At 34.0% G+C, this 19,448-nt stretch overlaps 1 protein-coding gene across 1 annotated transcript in view; it reads left to right on the top strand.

The window, feature by feature from the left end:
- The first annotated feature begins 7,116 nt into the window (after positions 1 to 7,116).
- The window catches only part of Snap25 (Synaptosomal-associated protein 25kDa), a 178,111-nt gene continuing 165,779 nt past the window's right edge, over positions 7,117 to 19,448 (top strand). Inside the window, exon 1 of the mRNA XM_017610655.1 lies at positions 7,117 to 7,169. The gene's annotated coding sequence lies outside the window, so the exon portion shown is untranslated. The remainder of the gene's footprint in view (positions 7,170 to 19,448) is intronic.

Below are 19,448 nucleotides of genomic sequence, written 5' to 3'. Positions count from 1 at the left end.
ATGTATTGATTAATTATAATTAATTATTAAGTTAGTTATTCAATTTTTTTCAAAAAAGGTAATTTTATGAAAAAATATATTTTTTATTTTTGACTTAAAAATATAAAAAATCATAAAAATTATGTACATCAACTGAAAGATAAGTGAAAGGTTTGTATTTAGTCATATGGTACAGTCACCCAATTAAAACATTTTTGTTTTCAGGGAATTTTTTAAAGTTGTTATCTCGTGAGTTCAAATTTAATGGTTTTGCTTGTTTTTGCCCAAACAATTAAGCTAGTTGCATTAACGTTAATAATAGTATTTGTTTTTTTTTTTTAGTTTTATTTTTTGTATGTACAACCTCCACGCACGTATTTAGTAAATCAAGGTTTGATGATAAAGTTTGTTTTTTAAACTTTTTGAGTTTTTAACTTTTTTTGAAATTTTCTGAGTCTTTTTTTGTAATTTTTTTATATATTTTTTTCCAATACAGCCACCATAGTGTATTTTTTTGTAGTAATGGTTAGGTTCAGAAGGCGCAGCAGTTGAGCGCAACCGTTGCTATAAAAATCAGTCATCGTTATGCGTCTTCTGAACGGCTTTATACATAAGCTGTCAAATTCAACTCCCAGAGGTACACACCAACATGTTGTCTCAAATGATCAGAAAAATATTAAGATCATCTAACACGCAACTATTCAGTTGATCGGAAGTACACAACAACGCGTTCAGAAGGTGCAATCGCAACAGTTACTGATTTTTTTGAAATTATAGTCCGGTCAATTCGAGGTTACGAAAATTCCCACGCAGCTTAAAATTGGTAGGATTGTTCAAAACACCATCATGAATGAAATCTAAAAAGTCCTCATCGATCCGGTACCTGGAAAAAGAGGTACTCGGAGTCAAAGGTCACAAAACGGGTTTTTCGGGATTTTCAGCAAAACGGTAAGTTAATCAAAAAATTAGTTTAGACAAAAATTGTAGATAAAATAATTATCCATAAAAAATGTCTAACTACTTTTTTCCCAAGAGCCACCGTTTCCGAGATATAACCATTCAAATGGTTGGAAGAGTTGTAATCGGCATAATATGTATAAGTACAACAAAGGTGGCGTGGAACGTGTTATGACAATTTCAACTCTTCCAACTTTTTGAATCGTTATATCTCGGAAACGGTGGCTCTTACGACAAAAAGTGTTTAGAAATTGTTTATAGATAATTATCTGATATACAAGCTTTGTCTAAACTAATTTTATGATAAACTTACCGTTTTGCTGTAACGTACAAGTCCGACTATTGACAAATATTGACCTCGAAATTAATTTTATCAGTTCAATTAATACGTAGATCTTGAATTTCAGGATGGAGAAACTAGGAAACTGTGTACCAACTTTTAAAAACATTTTATTAGGAGAGCAGACTTTTTCAATAACATAAAGCAACTTTAAAAAGTACTTTCAAAAATTGTAATACAACAGTCCGCTGTTGAAAGATTCATAACTCCTAAACCACAGGAGTTACAATCAGTGCACGGACTTCGAAAAAATTAATATTGGTAGATTTTGCATACAAAAATTGGTTGGTAGATTTTTTTAAAAGAAAAATTGTTATATAGGTTTTACTCATTTAGGATAAATGAAAGCTAATTCAGGTAAGATGGTGTTACCAAATAGCTGAATTTTCGCCTTGGGGATTTTTAATGTTAAAATTATGTATTTGTTGTAATACTTATTATCAGTATGGGTAAAGTTTGTTAGTGGAATTTTTGTTTTTGAACTTTTGCTGTCACCTTATTATATGAATTCGCCTTGGAATAAATTGTATTTCTTTATAAAACATTCAACAAAAAAGGTATAAATATGTAGTACATAAAAGTGGGCCCAAATCATGGCATCCGTGATCGAATGAAACACGATTCGAATCGAATGAAACAAAATTACAGCTGTTTTCTCTCTAATACATTTTGAACTGAAAAAGCGAATTCGGTACCGAAAGCTGTAAAGAAAATTCCGATTCGAATATGAATCGATGCCGGATGTCTTGATTCTGGCCCTGTTTTACAATAAAAAAAAACTATTACTCTGCACTTCAAAATTTTTTGATTAAAATTAGTTTTGAAATGATTTAAGTTTGCACACCATTCCTTTGGCAGTCTCCCACAAAAAACGTATCGCAAACGAAAAATATTTCTATAAACAGTTGGTTATGGTCAAAGTTATCTCCTCATGTTTATTTTAGGTGTGTTCCATGATAAAATATGTATACACGGTGTTCATTTAAATCTCTTTGCTTTCTTTCGGGAAATATTGGTAGATTTTTAGCCTTTGTTGGTAGAAATGGTAGAAAATAAAAAACAGATAAAAAGTTGGTAGATCTACTAATAAAGTGGTAAAGTCCGTGCACTGGTTACAATATATTTTTGTATATATTAAATAATACCACATACTTATGCTTTCAGATGCAAGAAGTAAAATTATCCGAAAATTGTATTCTCGCGAGTTTCAGCGGTATTTAAAAATCAGTGTGAGCCAAAATGTATTGTAACAGTCCGAGTTTTGGGCCATATGCTCTTTCAATTTACTTTATTTTTATTTTCGTTTTTTAAAACGTTTTCGAATTTTTGCGGGCTCTACCCTTTTTCAATTTTACATTGCCGATGTCCAATTTGTCGGACTTAGGTACGGTGTCCATGTGAAGTGGGTTCTTCCACTTCGCTCAAAACACGCGGCGTACCGGCGTGTGCAGAGAAACTGGGGCGCTCCCACGTTGCCGTCGCTACCGGTGTGTGTGTATGCCGGCGGGTGCTCCGCGCTTAGTATTCGGACGCCGGGGTGCTCCGCTGCTGTTCTAGCCTTCGCTCGCTTCCAGGCGCGCTAACGTGCGCTAATGCGCCATTAATAAACGAACCGCTGCTTTTAAGAAAACTATATGTATTTTCGAGTTAAATTTCGCGCAATCAATGACGCCAATTGTATTTTCACAGAAAGACTTAAAGCTAGCTGCTTTCGTAGATACAACAGGGTTTCATCTTCAATATCGTTAATAAAGTTAGCTAAAGGTGAATTCATATAAGGTGATTTTTAGGAATTTGTAGGGTTGCAACAATGTATGCTTTGATCGCATTACATCACCCTCCTTTAGAAAGAGAAACATTTTGGCAAATTGATCAAGTTTGCCACATTCTTCTTGCCCTTAGCAAATCCAAGTTAAATTATTTTGAAGGAACGAATTTTTAATGCGTTCGGAATATTTCTTCCTTTTTACATTCGTTTGTTCAGAACAACTTAGTTTTTCTAAAAATTTAATTGAATACTAAATACATATAAATGTACAGTTAATTTCCTAATTATCGTGTAAATACTAGAGTTTAAAGTAAGCATATTTCCTTTTTAAACAAGCATTAATGCAGTAATAAAGGCTTAATTTAGCGTAGATATATATGTATATTTACAGTAGGTTACAAAAGAATTAATACATATATACATATGTATGTTATTTCAGGTGATTAACGCTTGTAATTTTTAGTGAATTCACTATGCCTTAGGTTTCTATAATAATAATATAATAATAGGAATGATAAAAGAATATCGAAATTCAAGACCTTTTTTTTTGTGTTTTGTGAATATTTATACACGGATTTTTCTTTCCGCCAAGCGGCTCCCTTAATAATGTATGAAAACCTGCTATTTTAGGTTTTCGCTTTATACATTAAATTTAGATTTAGTATTTTTAAGTGTTTAATAAAAGAAACATTTATTTTTTGTGTACATAAAATGTGTTGTTTTTTCAACAATGTATGCTTTGGTCGCATTACACATGCGCTCCACGTTTTTCGTTTTCAATGTCATAAATTGTTTATAATGACCTCTGCTAAAATTTCAAAATCAAAAGTATATTAACAAACTCTATGGGACTGTGAAATATTATTTTCTACTTTTTAGTCCATTTATAAAAGAGTGGTATCATAAAAAGTTATTTTTTATTTTATTTATTTTATATTTAATAAATACAAACGNGAGTCCATTTATAAAAGAGTGGTATCTTAAAAAGTTATTTTTTATTTTATTTATTTTATATTTAATAAATACAAACGTGACTTCTGATGTACGTATAACACGGTGTCCTTGAACCAGATTCAACTGAATCGGTCTGGAACGATGGATTCCAATTCGATTTCAAAAACTGTAACTGTTTCCGTTTTCAGCCGACATTTTCGCATTGAAGTATAGTATAAATAAGACTGCATATGAGTAATTTTTTAAATATCGAGCCCTAACCGCCAAAATAACGTAAGCGGCAATAAAGTCAATGGACCTTATTTCCGTTGATCTTATTACCTGTCACCGTTNTTCCAATTCGATTTCAAAAACTGTAACTGTTTCCGTTTTCAGCCGACATTTTCGCATTGAAGTATAGTATAAATAAGACTGCATATGAGTAATTTTTTAAATATCGAGCCCTAACCGCCAAAATAACGTAAGCGGCAATAAAGTCAATGGACCTTATTTCCGTTGATCTTATTACCTGTCACCGTTAGTGTTGGTTCGCAAGTAAATTAAATTCTCTACTTTTCCAAATTTATAACTGTGAACTGTGACGTGGGTGTCAAGGCGCGAATGCGCTGATTGTTTGTTTGATGGCAGGAGATACTTCGCCTTGTCCTCGTTTATCACCAGACCATTTGCTTTGCTATCCATCTTGGAAAAGGCAGAACAGACTTCGCGGTTTTTTTTTCTACCTATGATGTCGATGTCATCGGCATAAGCCAGCAATTGTAGTAAGTTGTTCCTGAGCGGTTCAGTTCTGCAGCTCTTATTATCTTCTCCAATCAGATTAAAGAAGTCACGTGAAAGGAAGTCGCCCTGTCTGAACCCCCGTTTGGTAGCAAACGGCTCGAAGAGGTTTTTCCCAATTCTGTGGAATTTTTCTGTAGTAAAGTTTAACTAACGATTTAACTATAATTTAAAATAGATATATCAGCAGCCTGTAATATGCTATTTTTATTATACAAATTTATGTGCGCTATGTGTTTTCTGCCGTCTGCTGTAATTACTTAAGAAGTAAAACTTCTTGGCTGTTCACCAAACCGGTCTATAGTTTTATCAATAATCTCAGATTNTAACTATAATTTAAAATAGATATATCAGCAGCCTGTAATATGCTATTTTTATTATACAAATTTATGTGCGCTATGTGTTTTCTGCCGTCTGCTGTAATTACTTAAGAAGTAAAACTTCTTGGCTGTTCACCAAACCGGTCTATAGTTTTATCAATAATCTCAGATTGGTTCTGTGACACAAAACTTTCGATGTACGCTTAGAAGATACAAACCTAAAGAGAAGGTAATAAACAATTGAACTATAAATTTGTTTATAGTTTACCGTTCAATCCATTTTCGCTCATTGTCGACTGCAGCAGGTTTTTACCCTTTTTAAATGGAAGTGCTTTGAAGTTAGAGAGAATAACTTGATACAGAACTGGATGATCCACATATCCACTTTTTAAATCAATTTACTAATTATTTTTTTAGCATTGAGTGCATAATTTATATAGTATATTTATAGGAAAAAAAAATTTAAGATAAGGGGGCCGAAATTATCGAGCGAGCATTTCCTGGTACTATTTTTTTATATTTAGGCAAAGATTTGGAAGTATAAGGAGTTTGGGCCCAACCCAAAAAATCGCGTTGATTTGTGAGAATTTTTTTTTTTTGGAGGTAGATTTTTGCATTTTTTTCATATAAGTAGATATGAATTTCTTATGAAATAAAACGCGGGAGACAGTCAGTAATAAAATTTTAATATATCAACACAAGTTTTTGTAAATTGCGCTTGTTATATTAAAAACCCGAAAAAGTAGCCTGCAAAAAAAATCTCAAAAATCAACGCAATTTTTTAGCAGTTTGAAACTAGCACTTCATTTGACTACAATTGTATGGGCTATGAAACTGAATACCCAAAAATTTTCTAAAAATTCAGTATAAAAAGTTAAAATTTTGATGAAAATTTGTTAATTTTCCTAGGTTTTGTATAAAGTGTGAAGCTGTGATTTACACGGTTTTGGTTAAAGCTTAGACGATATTTTTATATAAAAATAACAAAAAAATTTAGCTGCAAAAATACTACGAATATTAAAAAGAAACACGTGGACATACCCCATTTTGACTTTTTGTCCCCCCTTGCTACGGAAGATTGCGTAGGTACCCCATTTTTGCCCGAAATCTTTCACTTTTCGCTTAGAGCGTGTTTGTCTTGTAGCCCAGTAAAATTAGACTTTTTCTTAAAAAAAATTTGTAACAGCAATTTTTGGTGCAGTTTGCATTTGGCAACATTCCGCCATATTGGATTTAAATTTTTTTGTTTTTTGCGATTTGCAGGCTTGTTTTGCATATTTCGTAAAAAATGGTTAAATGCAGATATGTAGAGAATTTAATTTCCCACATTTTTTATATAGAAGGTTTTTAAAAATAGCATTTCTTATTGTTAAAAATTAGCAAAAACTGCGAAACAATTTTTCATTGTCACGGTTTTCGCCATTTTTTGCCAATTTCTGTTGAAAATACATAGCATATTGAAATGCCAAAGATATGGAAATGAGGTTTATGGCGCATCCCGTACATCGCTATGTTTATCGCGTTCCCGGCCGTGATCTAAGCGTTGTAAGAAACAAAAATGTGGGTACCAAAGTTGTGGAGAATGAAATTCTCTACATCTTGGGACTTGGTTTGGGAACCGTTCGGGACTATGTACAGAATTTTGTCGAACTCATAATTATTATCAAAAGACTTTTATAATATAAGTCTCAAAATAAAAGTCTTTGAAGACTTAAAAATATTTATCTCAATGATAGTTATTATGACTACACTTGAATAATATAAGTCTCAAAATATATAATAAGTATAAGTCTTAAAATAATAGTTATCGGTGACTTAAAAAAATTTTCTCACACATAATTATTATCAAAAGACTTTTATAATTCTTATACGAAAATTTTGATGACTTTTTTAAAACTCCACCATGAAATAATTATTATTCTGGGTCTCTGAAATATAGCCTAAAAGTAAACTTATATTATTATTGTTCACATATTAGGATATTACGTTGATATATTGCCTTTTTAACTTTATTATTGTAACCAGAGCAAAGAGGCTGGCATTCGTACCCTAGTGGCGTTGGACGACCAAGGAGGTGAGTGAACTTATGTTATTTTTAAAAACCCATTTTAAAAGGGACCATGACATAACTGCAAGTGGTATAACCCCAATTTTAAAATAAGGATAAGGATCATTTCTTATACAGTGACAAAAAGCAAATTTTTTACTTGGGGTTACGTCACTTCTTATAAAGTGTCACTTTTGAGCCTAAAGCATATTTTCCAGCTCTAAAGAAAAATAAAATAATCATACAAAACACGCTCAAGAAATGAAAAAGAAATTTTCTACATATTTAGTTTTTATTTATGTAATTATTTTCCAAAGAAAATTTAGAGCGATGGCAAAGTATTTTTTAATCTAGAAAAATATTTCTGGCAATTTGGTTGAGCTGGAAACTAAGCTTGAAAATCAGAAAATTTGAATATAAAATCTAATTAAAAATTTTAATATAAAACAATATTTTAATATTTTGGTATATTGCAAAAATTTGGAACAAAAAAATTATCTGAAGCGCGTTTTTATTCCACATTTTCGCATTATTAAAAAAAAAATTTAATATATGTGTGGTGAAAATTTTAAATACAAAATGTACAACAAATTATGTCGCCCAAGTTTAAAGTTTAACCTCTCTCGGTGTTTACAAGCGGTAAACACTTTGAGAGAAAAGCGCAAGCGGCATGCAAGTCTTTTTCGGTTAATTTATTCAATACCTTATGTAGCCATAGGCTGATTTCCTCCATTCTGAGTTCATTATACATTCGCTTTTGTCCACCATAAGTTCTCATACTCTGAAATCAGATAGATTCGGAACTAGTGACTAGGGCGGCCATTCATTTGACCAACCCTATACAGTTTTTCTTTTTTAGAAGCTTCTAGTTAACTTTGGATATTTCCAATCAATTTTAAACTAACTTCCCGAAAATCTAGATACTTGAAATTTTGAGCATAGTTCCGATCACGATGACAATGCAATTGTAAATTGCAATTTTAAAGCAAAACATCGATGTAACACCGACTGTTGTGAAAAAATAGGGCGTTCAAAATCAAAATTAAGTTGGTACTTAAAGTTAGTTGTAGCGTCTTTGACACATAAGCCATCAAAAATTATGTCAAAAAGCCGCAAGTAGCTTTAAGTATGAACTTAATGTTTACTATGAATACGCCCCAATATGGTTTTTAAAATAAAATAAATCAAAAGGACCTTTTGTGGAGCTATTTCTTTCCATGAAGGTAATATATATGTTTGCATTCCAAATGTGAACCATATCGGACCATAAAATAGGTTTTTCAAACATCTCTAAGGCTGCGTTTCTCCAAATTCATTTAAGTGGAAATTTACTTTAATTTAATTTTTTATTTAATTCTCATTTAAATTATTCAATACGCTCTTTATTTAAGTTAGTAAAAATATGGCAGCACCGTGCTAAAGTGATTGTAAAAGCAGGGCTGATATAGTTACAAGTAAACAGCTGACACACAAAATTTTAGTGTATGTTGGGTATATTGATCAGCTGACTAAACGTGTAACATCTCTGAGTGTGGTTATTCTGATTTAGTAATTAGAAAAAAAAATTTAGCCATACAAAATTCGTCCCTCGTTAATCTGTAATTATAAAATAATCTCATATTAAAGCGATAACTTTTCGGTGTCCAACTTAGATTTACCGATTATTTTTGCGAAGAAGAGGAGAAATGCCAAATATAAAAGAAAACAAAAATGGTCGCTAGCAAGGAAAAGAGGTTTGTAAAAGTATTTTTAATAAAATATTAAGTTAAAGTATATTTAAATTGCTTAACATAACAAAAAAGTGACCACAGAGAGGAGACTTAACTTTTCCTTAAGTTGTGAGAATAACAAGCATAACCAATTTGGTGGCTAATAATCTGAGATACGCCTATGTAAATGGGATGATTAAAAACCACCTTTGGTTGAGATAATATTTATATGTAAACATACTTTAAGTTTAAAGTTTCAAGTCTCTAGCTCATCGGAGTGTTTTTTAGAATTGATAGAAAAATGTAAGTGAAGTTAATAATAGCTTGTAAAAATGCAAAATTTTTATTCACTGGGATTAACATAAAACTATAAAAAAGATATAATAGATTTTTTATTAAAAGTATTAAAAAATATTTTGATCTTTATTTAGAAAAGTTATAAACTAGAAAATAATATTATCTCATTTTACATCGATAGTCGCCTTCAACCATCGATGTTTAACAAAAATGAAAAACATCGATGCATCGATAGTGCCATCGAGGTTTTCTCCACCTCTAATCGTCGCCTCAGAAAACGGATGTCGAGTGTGCAAAATCACGATTTTGGGATTTTGATGCAGATTTACTAAGTTGGACATGCTCTTTTGATTTCTGCAATCCACTTTTGTATATCTCTTTTATCCTTTTTGAGATATTTCGTATGCATTTTATCATATGTTACATGATATTAATGATTGGGTATGCCTTTTTTTACGTGCTGAAAATTCGTCACATATGACAAATTCCCATACAAACGTGCTTTTTTTAGTCATAAAACATTTGTCGCATGTGGCACATACGACAAATTCCCACACAAATGTTATATTTTTTTAATCATAAGACATTTGTCGTATGTTTTGCAAAACTTTGAACTTACAACAATTCAATGGTCCACTGCTATACTGACACAATTAAAATTGGAAATTAAACTAAGTAACAATTTTTTTTTTAAACTTAGCTTGCACTGAGTCTCCAATGAAATGAAAGAAATGAAAATGTACAAAGGACTGAATTTAAGTATTGTTTTTCGTTTTTTAAAAAAAGGAAACGTGCATTCGTAACATACAGAGCCCTAACCGCCAAAATAACGTAAGCGACACTTTTTTAAAAATTTTCTTTTTGATGCTGAAGTATTCGTAGAGCATCTAGACGCATTTCTGCATCAAAAAGAAAATTTTGAAAAAAATTTCGCTTACGTTATTTTGGCGGTTAGGGCTCGATATGTATATACAGCATAAAAGATGTACAGAATTTTTTATTAAATACATGTACAGTATATTTTGCTTAGCTGCACATCCTTTTTTGCACGAAAAACTTGTGCACCTAACCGAAAAAGGCACTTAAGCGAATTTTCTTTACTACTTCAAGAAGGAAGGTATCCGATTCCCTACGGAACCAAATAATGGAGAAGCACTTATTACGTAGAAAATAATGCAAGCGAAATTTTTTCGAATGGTATCTTATTACCTATATAACTACATAAATTGATAGCCATTTTCGTTGTTCTGCGATATGAGCAAAATAAATAAATGTTTGTAAAATTAGGTAATTGCAGGGCCAGTGCAGTTAAACGTAATACTTTCTTTGATAATTGATACTAGTTGCACAATTTTTAAGGCAGGTATTGCCAATGTGCAGGTATGTTGAATGCATCTATCGGAGCAGTTTCCTTATAAATGTTAAAAATTATGTCTCAGATGCGCATTCAGCAAAGCAAAATATACTGTATATGTTTTTTTATGCTTTGTCTAGTAAGTAATCATTATTTATTAAATACATCTGGGTTTTTTCATCAAATTATACCATCGTCGTTAAAAAGGATACTTTAGTATTGTCGTATGTTCTATGGACAAAACAAAGTGGTGAGTAAACGCTACTTACCACAAATGTATACGGAATGAAAAGACAATTTTCTCATTAATGTTAAGAGATATCAAATTTAAGATTATGGAACAGAAAAACTAATAACACCTACTAAGTCTCCATCAAAAATTACAAAAATCTACATTTTTTTTTCGGATTAATTCGACCTTAAACTTCAAAGTCAATTTTCTCAAAACCGCACAATTCTATATGTTCTTGTTATACTAGATATATTTCGTTCGAAATCAGGTATTTTTTTATAGAAGTGTATACAAATTTCCAAATAATACAAAATAAACATAAAACAAATGTATACCATGCACTTATTTAAGCTTTAAATTTTGACGTTTATTTTCATCTAACAGCTTCTTCACAGCGCGTTCACTACTGCAAGTCAGCGTTGCCGTTTTGGTCCATTTGGACCAAGATTGGTAGCTTCATTCTCTGTTGGTAGCTCGGTTGGTTTGATGAAGCTTTTGGTACGCAAAAATGTTTTGAAAATACAACCAAATTGAACATTAAAATTTGTTCGCTTAATTTGCGTTTACGCGTTCAAAGCACTTTTTCACTTTGCTTTTTCTATCTATTTCTTTCTTCTATTTTTTTTTATATTTTATCAAGCAGACAATTTTCTGCAAACGAAAACTCACTTCCCAAAGCTATGGCCGATTAGCTGTTGAAATTAACGAGAAATTATTTCTTGTCTTGAAAGAAAAATTGGGAATAGGCAATTTGCAAAGTGTGAGTGTATTGGTAAATAAATAAAATTAAAAATTAAAAAACTTTTTAATATACCATGCTTTTATAAATGGACTAAAAAGTAGAAAATAATATTTCGCAGTCTCACAGAATTTGTTTTGATAACTTTTGATTTTGAAATTTTAGCAAAAGTCATTATAAACAATTAATGAAATTGAAAACGAAAAACGTGGGGCGCATACAGTACAAAGCATTCGATTTCATTGACAATAGTCAAACTGCATAACATTCTACAGCGAAAGTACAAATTTGAGATCGATTTTAAGCGGTCGTTATTCATATGCCCACATACATACATATGGTACTTTTCATGTCAATTCAAGTGTATTACATGCGTCCCACGCTTTCATTTTCAATCTCATAAATTGTTTAAAATGACTTTTGCTAAAATTTCAAAATCAAAAGTTATCAAAACAAGTTCTATGGGATTGAGAAATATTATTTTCTAATTTTAGTCCATTTTTAAAAGCGTAATACATTAAAAAGTTTTTTTTTAAATTTATTTTATACTTTTTAGTCTTGTCTGTATAAAATTTTGCAATAGATACGAAAATAATTCAACTTGCAGTGAAAAGAGAACAGAAGACTATGCAAGCAAAATGTTGTTTGCTCACATTTAGTATATGCCTACATATTATGTACATACATACATATATCAGCAATTAATTTCATTTAAAGAAATGGCGTGTCGTCCATTTCCGCTGTAGCATATGTAGTGCATATTTGTAACTTCTTCTGGCGAGGGGACATCTATCTATAGTTTTTCTAATTGTATGTCTTTGATATGATACCTGCCTACCTACGATACGGTTGATATCTAGACTAGGTTTGCCATAAATACCTTTGCTATATTTATAGTATACAATGGTGGTCTGGAATACAAAACAACATTGCAAGTTGATCAAAGCGTTGTAAAATAAAAAGGGAGAGTGTATGCAAAATGAATCAAATGTAGACCTTTTATTTATTATAATGCATAAAATGTCTGCTTTTGTTCTTGCACACACAAAAAAAAATTTACATATTTTACAAAAGTTTTTTATACAATACGTTAATTCCTTTAGTTAAAGGCACGAATTTCTTTTGTTTAATCTTAAAGTTTGGTGTGAATGGTTAACAATACTGTAAACAATATTATGTATAGTTTTAATTTTCTAATGCTAATTTGTGTAGCTAAAAACCCCGAAAACTCGGGAAATCTCGTTTTAATAATGAACAAATTTTGGTAGCTTGGAAACCGATTTGGTAGGCGTTTTGGTGCCTAAAACTATTTTCAAGTGACAACACTGCTGCTAGTGATAACAGAGCGTGATTTGCTGGAGTAAGTAAGTAATATAGTTTCCGGCACTGGTATGATAGATTCCATTGTGAATTCTTCGGTAAGATAAAATACCGGAAATTAGTTTAAATGAATCAGGTGTTAACCTTGTGTTATTACTATACGAATTTCTGTACAGCACGTACCGGGTGTGTGATTTGTACTTGAGCTGCATGCTTAAATTAAGTCTGTTCCTGGTGGTTCATGACTCGCAGGCTTTTAGAGGAGATCCTTCCCGGTCGCCATTTTCAATAAGGTTTATTAATGGCGAAAACAGATTTTCCTGTAAGGGAAAGTGCCTGGTACAGGGATAATAAATAAGACACCGATTTGTTTCTGACCACAGTATATACAGTAATAAACCTTTTTCAGTACTCCTCGGGGGTAAAATCTGATCAGGGTTGATAATGAGAAGGAGCATGAATTTTGTTGATTCAGAGTTGTATACAAAATTACTGTGGTATGAAAGGGAGCAAACAACCGAGCTATGGCACAAGTCATGACTGTGTAATAGTGACCGAAAACAATCGCAAAAGTGTAAAAACATTTAAAATTTTTGTCTATTATAATATATACTAGTACAGATTAGACAGAGCAACACTGATTTTGGTGCGGCAAATGTTAAATCTGTTTTTGATAGACTATTTTGTGCTGATTACGAATCGAAAATCGTGGTCAAAGTGTCAAAAAATCGTTTTTTTTTTCAATATTTGAGAAGCTCGAGCAAAGAGTAAAAATGTGGTAGAACCTTCCACTTAGGCTTAACTTAAAGCTAGAACCCTAGGCTACTGCCCCTGAAAATACCATCCCTGCACCTTTACTTGAAGGCTATTTATAGTCATTTGTTGAACAATAAAAAAAAATGCTAGCAAATTGTGCTATTGAAAAAAAATGCTGCCAAAATCATTTTTGCTGTTCAATAAACGACTATAAGTGACCTTAGGGTCAAGACGTAGAAATGGTATTTTTAGGGATTGTAGTCAAAAGTTCAAGCCTTAATTTAAGCTTAAGTTGAAGGTTCGCCTTTTGTTTAATTGCGGCAGGGACTCAAACTTCGCCAAAAGTCAAATTTTACTGCTCAACTAATGACTATAAGTGACCATAAATTCAATGTGCAGGAATCCGGCATATCGCTAATCATAAACTTTTCTCTTAGCTTTTTGTATTCATTGGATTCAAAATGTTCAGATTCGAGGTCAATCTCAGGTAAGATTTCTAGCTCTAATTCTTCTATGCTCACTTCCTCGCCTTCGTAAACTCGCGATAGCGCATCTGCCACTTTGTTTTCGCTCCCTTTACGGTGCTCTATAGAGAAATTAAAGCCTTGAAGCTTAAGTGCCCATCTGGCCAATCGTCCGCTTAAATCCTTTTGCCTCATTAGCCATTTCAGGCTTGCATGATCGGTAATTACTTTGAAATCATGACCTTCAATATATGGTCTAAATTTTTTGATCGCTAATACCACTGCAAGGCACTCCAGCTCGGTGACGGTGTAGTTCCTCTGGGCTTTGTTTGGCTTATGAGACATAAAAGCGATAGGCTTTTCGTCGCCATTTTCATCACATTGAGCCAAGAGGCCACCAACACCGCACTGACTGGCATCGCATTGTACGATGAAGGGCTTATCATAGTTTGGGTGAACTAGCAACGGAGCTGTTGTTAATTTTTCTTTTATTTTGTCAAATGACTTCTGAGCCGCTGAGTTCCATTCAAAATTCTTTTTCTTCGTTAATAATTCGGTGAGTGGAAATGTGAGGGAAGCATAATCACCTATAAAGCGCCTATACCACCCCGTCATTCCTAGAAATTGACGTACTTGTCGAACCATTACCTACGATAAAGCCTAAGTACTTAACTCTACACAGACCGAACTTACTTTTATTAACATTAATCGTCAAGCCCGCCTTTCTAAGATGTGTTGCCACTTCTAACAAATGTGTAATATGTTCATCGAAGGACTGCGAAACTACTAGCAGGTCATCAAGATATACAAATACGTGCGTTTTTAAATTATATGGTATTACTTTGTCCATCAATCGGCACGTCGTTTGTGGAGCGTTGCATAGCCCGAACGGCATGCGTGCGAATTGATATAATGGCCGATTGGGGACAGTAAATGCTGTTTTTGGGCGTGAATCAGGCGACAACTTTATTTGCCAAAAGGCGTCTTTCAGGTCAATTTTGGATATGCAATGCACCGGTGGCAGACGTGAAAGGAGACCATCGATGTTTGGTAACGGATAAGCGTCCTTGACCGTCAATTCGTTTAACTTGCGAGAATCTAGACAAAATCTGATTTTCCCTGGTTTCACTACTAAAACGCCTGGTGACGACCATGGGGAGACATTCGGCTTCTTCTATGACTCCCAATTTCAGCATTCGGTCAATTTCTTTGCAAAGGATTTTCTCCATCGCTGTAGATATTGGGTAATATCTCTGTTTAATAGGTGCTGCTGGACTTGTATCTATAATGTGCTCAATTAATGAGGTGGTACCGAGGCCTTCTTTCTCATAGGATGGAAAAGCTGCAACAGCCATTTCCAGGTTTCGCCGCTGTGTGGAAGTTAATGTCAACGCATCATAGCATTCGTCTTCATCTCGGCTGATTTGGCAAACAGACGAATTCGAATGAATCTCTAACTCGAACAATTGCCAAAAGTCCATTCCACATATAATATCACTAGAGACCGATGGCACTAATAAAAATTCGAAGGTGTGTTCATGCTTATTGAAATTAACAAGTAAAGATATTGATCCGGCTATGGCTTGACCATTCTCGTCTGCTGTCTTGACGTTGCCTGAAAATTTCCGAAATTTTTTTTCTGGGTCTTCAATTATTGACTTTGCCAGTTTTGCACCTATACAGCTTTTATTCGCCCCACTGTCCAATAACGCTAAATACTCATTGCCGAAAATCGTTAACTTTGCTTATGGTCGAATATCGGTATCTTTATAAACTAGGGACGAAATAACGTGTTTGCGTAAAGCCTTTTTACGCTTCCAGAACTCGTGCATTCGTTTATTTGACCGCGTTTTTGGTGTTAAGTTGGTCTTTTCGCAAAATATGCGCGCTCTAATTTGCTTATATCTCGCTAAACGTTCATGGTATGGCAGATTTATCACATTCTGCTTGCATCTCGATGAGCTAGAAACTTCTTCACTTAGATCCAAACTAGTTTTAACGATATCAACGGTTGGATTTGGGGTTAAGTCCGGTGCAATTTTTGTCTCATTTGGTTTTGAATAAATCTTTTCAGTTATTAGTTCCGAGGGCGAGATGAAGGACGTCCGTCCATTTTGCGGCGAACATCCTTTCTCGAGTTTTCCGAAGCACACTTTGGACATGATGGCTTGTACGTGTCCACTGCTCCACAACCATAACAGAATATGCGTCGACTGTTTAGGCAGTCGTGGTACCGATGTCCAATTTCTTCACAATTCCAGCACTTCAATTGTTGAACTTCAATTGCCTCCAACCTCATAGCGTCTTCGTATTTGTGCTCTCCACTCGTTTCTGTTTCCTCAGCTTCATGCGTAACTTCATAAATTCTGCGACCTATCTGATTGTTCCGCGGAGCTGCACTTTGGAGGTCACGGAAAAACTTCTCATGCCTTCTCGCTTCTCTGCGCAAGGTAGCAATGTCCTGTATATTTAGATGGAGTAACTCGTGGCGTAAGTCTGGCTTGATGTTTCTCAGGAGGGTTTCAACCAGTTCCAATTCGTTCATAGCGAACCGCAACCTATCGCACATATTCATAATTACATCTAAATATTCATCAAAAGGTTCAGTTGGCTTTTGTCTTCTCCGCCTTATGTCATCGCGAATTTCTGAATCCGTGGAAAAGTCTTTAAATTGGCGGCGCATCGCCTCGCACAAATTAAACCACCGAGATTATCCAAAACCATTGAAGCGCTTTACCGTCAAATACAGAATGTATATGTTGACACAAAATTTCAAAGTTACCATTTAAATGAAGGGCTGTCAATGTATTTATACGATAAATGAGTTGGTCCACCGTTAAAGTATCATTAGAACCACTAAAACGAATTTGCCAGTTCCTTATGAGGTTAGACAACTTTTCGTTTGCTAAAGATATTCTTCCGCTCCCTAAAGGTTCTGAACGTCTGGTTTGGTTCATTGTTGCTCGCGCTTGATCTTCGAAGGTATCATCGCGTGGCCATGCTGGGGGCTCTTTGCGAATATCGGTTGGAGTTGGCGATCGGTGTCTGCCTACATTGAGATTTTGCATTAGGTTATGAATATCGTTGGTGATTGTACTACGAAAATTATTGAGTGATTCAGTCACAATTTGTTGAACTCTATTTTCAGTCATGAAGTTATCGTGAGTTGCTGAACGAGAAGCTCCACCCCGTCGATTTCTAGGGCTATTTGATCGATTGGCTTCTGCAAGAGGGACTAGAGATTGGGGATTGTTCTGGGCATATCGACGCGTGTTCCGCCGTTCCCGAGGGACGGCGCCAGTTTTATGGCAATCAGCCTCACTCGCTGAAGCCTTTAATTCGGCTTCTGCGCAAGAATTTCTACAAACTGGGCAAGTGTTATTATTCTCTAGCCAAGTACGAATGCACCAACCATGAAAATGATGGTTGCACGACGTTTCTACTGCTTCGATGGCGTTCTGTAAATTCTCACTGCAAATAACGCACACAGTGTTGTTCATTGCACCTAACTCTCTTCCGTCCGAAGCTCTATTGGGGCTGTGTGCCAACGGCATTGCTACCGTTTTCTAAGCACAAGAAAACTTTCAAGTCTACTCCGACAAAAAAAAAAAAATCCGTCTCAAAAACAAGGGTAAGGGCGGTTAATTATGCAAAAAAAAATGAGTTGCAACCCAAAAAAAAAAGATGCTAGAAATAATCTATACACTGCATACGTATACGCACTTGTTATATGCGTGTATCTACAAAAATATATTGCGATAATATGCTTTACTCAAACACGAAATCATGACTACTCTGCAGGGCATGTTGTCTTTGTTGCTTTTGCTGTCTTATCACCTCGTACTTTCTACAAAACCTGGATAAAATTTGTTAAAAGCAGTCTATTTTGATCCACGTACTAGGTAAACTCTCGAAAATAATCCAGGAGAAAATATTCCAAAAATACTTAACAGACATAACACCAAATTTGCCAATCGTACTATGGGTATGAATATTTATTATTCAAAAAAAATCCACATGGTTTAATTGCAAAGAAAAACTAATAATATAAGAAAAACCGTTTCAGTTAGAATGAGCAAGTTGTGGTCAAAAGTCGAAATAATTCAACTAAAGCAATTTCAACCGCTATCACAAGTAACTAGTCAGGGCTTAAATTCAAGTTAAAGACGAGGAAAAATAAGGGGATTATTGGAAAGATCTGCGGTCAGAGTCCGATGACAACCAGGCTCTGCAATTCCGGATTTTCTCACCAGTTCCTATGCCCGTAATATTTAATGGATATAAGTGTAAAAATATGTTGTTGTTGGAGCCTTGCCAAGCGATTTGGTTCTTTAGTTTATTACGCAAGTTTTCAGCATTTAACAATAACTTTTCGAAAACCAATTAGCCTGTCGGGCCCCACGTTGGGCGCCAAAATTTTATGTAACGGTCATCTCCTAACTGCTGCCAAAAACTAGAGAATTCGGTAGGTATGTACTTCCTAGGCGGGTCTGCATACCTTGCTTTGCTACGATCTGGCTCAGGGAAATGGGCGTGGGCTTGCCTAGGTTGCGCATTACGATAACCGTACACAAATCTAGAGTATGCAGAATATATATGTATACACAAAAAAAAAGGAAATTAAACTGAAGCCAGCAATTGAGACGGCAGCAAAATAAAACACTAACAAAAATTCAATCATTGATTTTCTAAACCCGATATCAGATAACGAGGTAACAAAACAGCGCCAGCGTAGGGGAATAGGAAGGATAAAATTTTTCCCCTAGTCTGTACCCACCCTACCTGTTAATGACTACAAAATTACAATTTCATTAACCCTCAAGACTCTTAGCTCATGTTAACAAACCATGCCCTTACATTTCGTCACGAAAAAAAAAACTTAAGATTCCATTTCACTATATATTCAACAATTTGTAATTCATTTTATTATATAATAATTTTGAAAATACATAACTTAATGATCTAGCTTGCATAAGTAAATTCGGTAAGAATTAGCGACTTGACCTAGCAAGGAATATACTTACAACAATATTGATCTATCACTATTACTAATACTAATCGCAAATTACCCCTATCGCGTAATAAATTGAAAGACGCTAATTTACTCAAAATTGATACACCCCGGCTTACCATCTAGCGGAAGGTTTCGGAAAGGTGAAAAAACATATATTTAATACTTGCGCCGGGTATTTAATGTTCGGCTCCGCCCGAACTTAGACATTCTTACTTGTTGATAGCCTTTTTTGTGCTGATTTCGAATCCGTAAGTACAAAGGATCCAACACGTACAGGTTTTGAGAAAATCGAGGTCAAAGTGTCAAAAAATCGGGCTTTTGCAATATTTGAGAAGCTCTAGCAAAGAGTAAAAAGGTGATAGAACCTTCCACTTAGGCTTAGATTAAAGCAAGACCCTCTACTACTATCCTTGAAAATACC

Source organism: Rhagoletis zephyria, unplaced genomic scaffold (assembly GCF_001687245.7).
Source record: "Rhagoletis zephyria isolate East Lansing unplaced genomic scaffold, Rhagoletis_zephyria_1.1 Rzeph_scaffold_00328, whole genome shotgun sequence".
Taxonomy (NCBI): domain Eukaryota; kingdom Metazoa; phylum Arthropoda; class Insecta; order Diptera; family Tephritidae; genus Rhagoletis; species Rhagoletis zephyria.
This window is presented reverse-complemented; position numbering and strand designations above follow the sequence as displayed.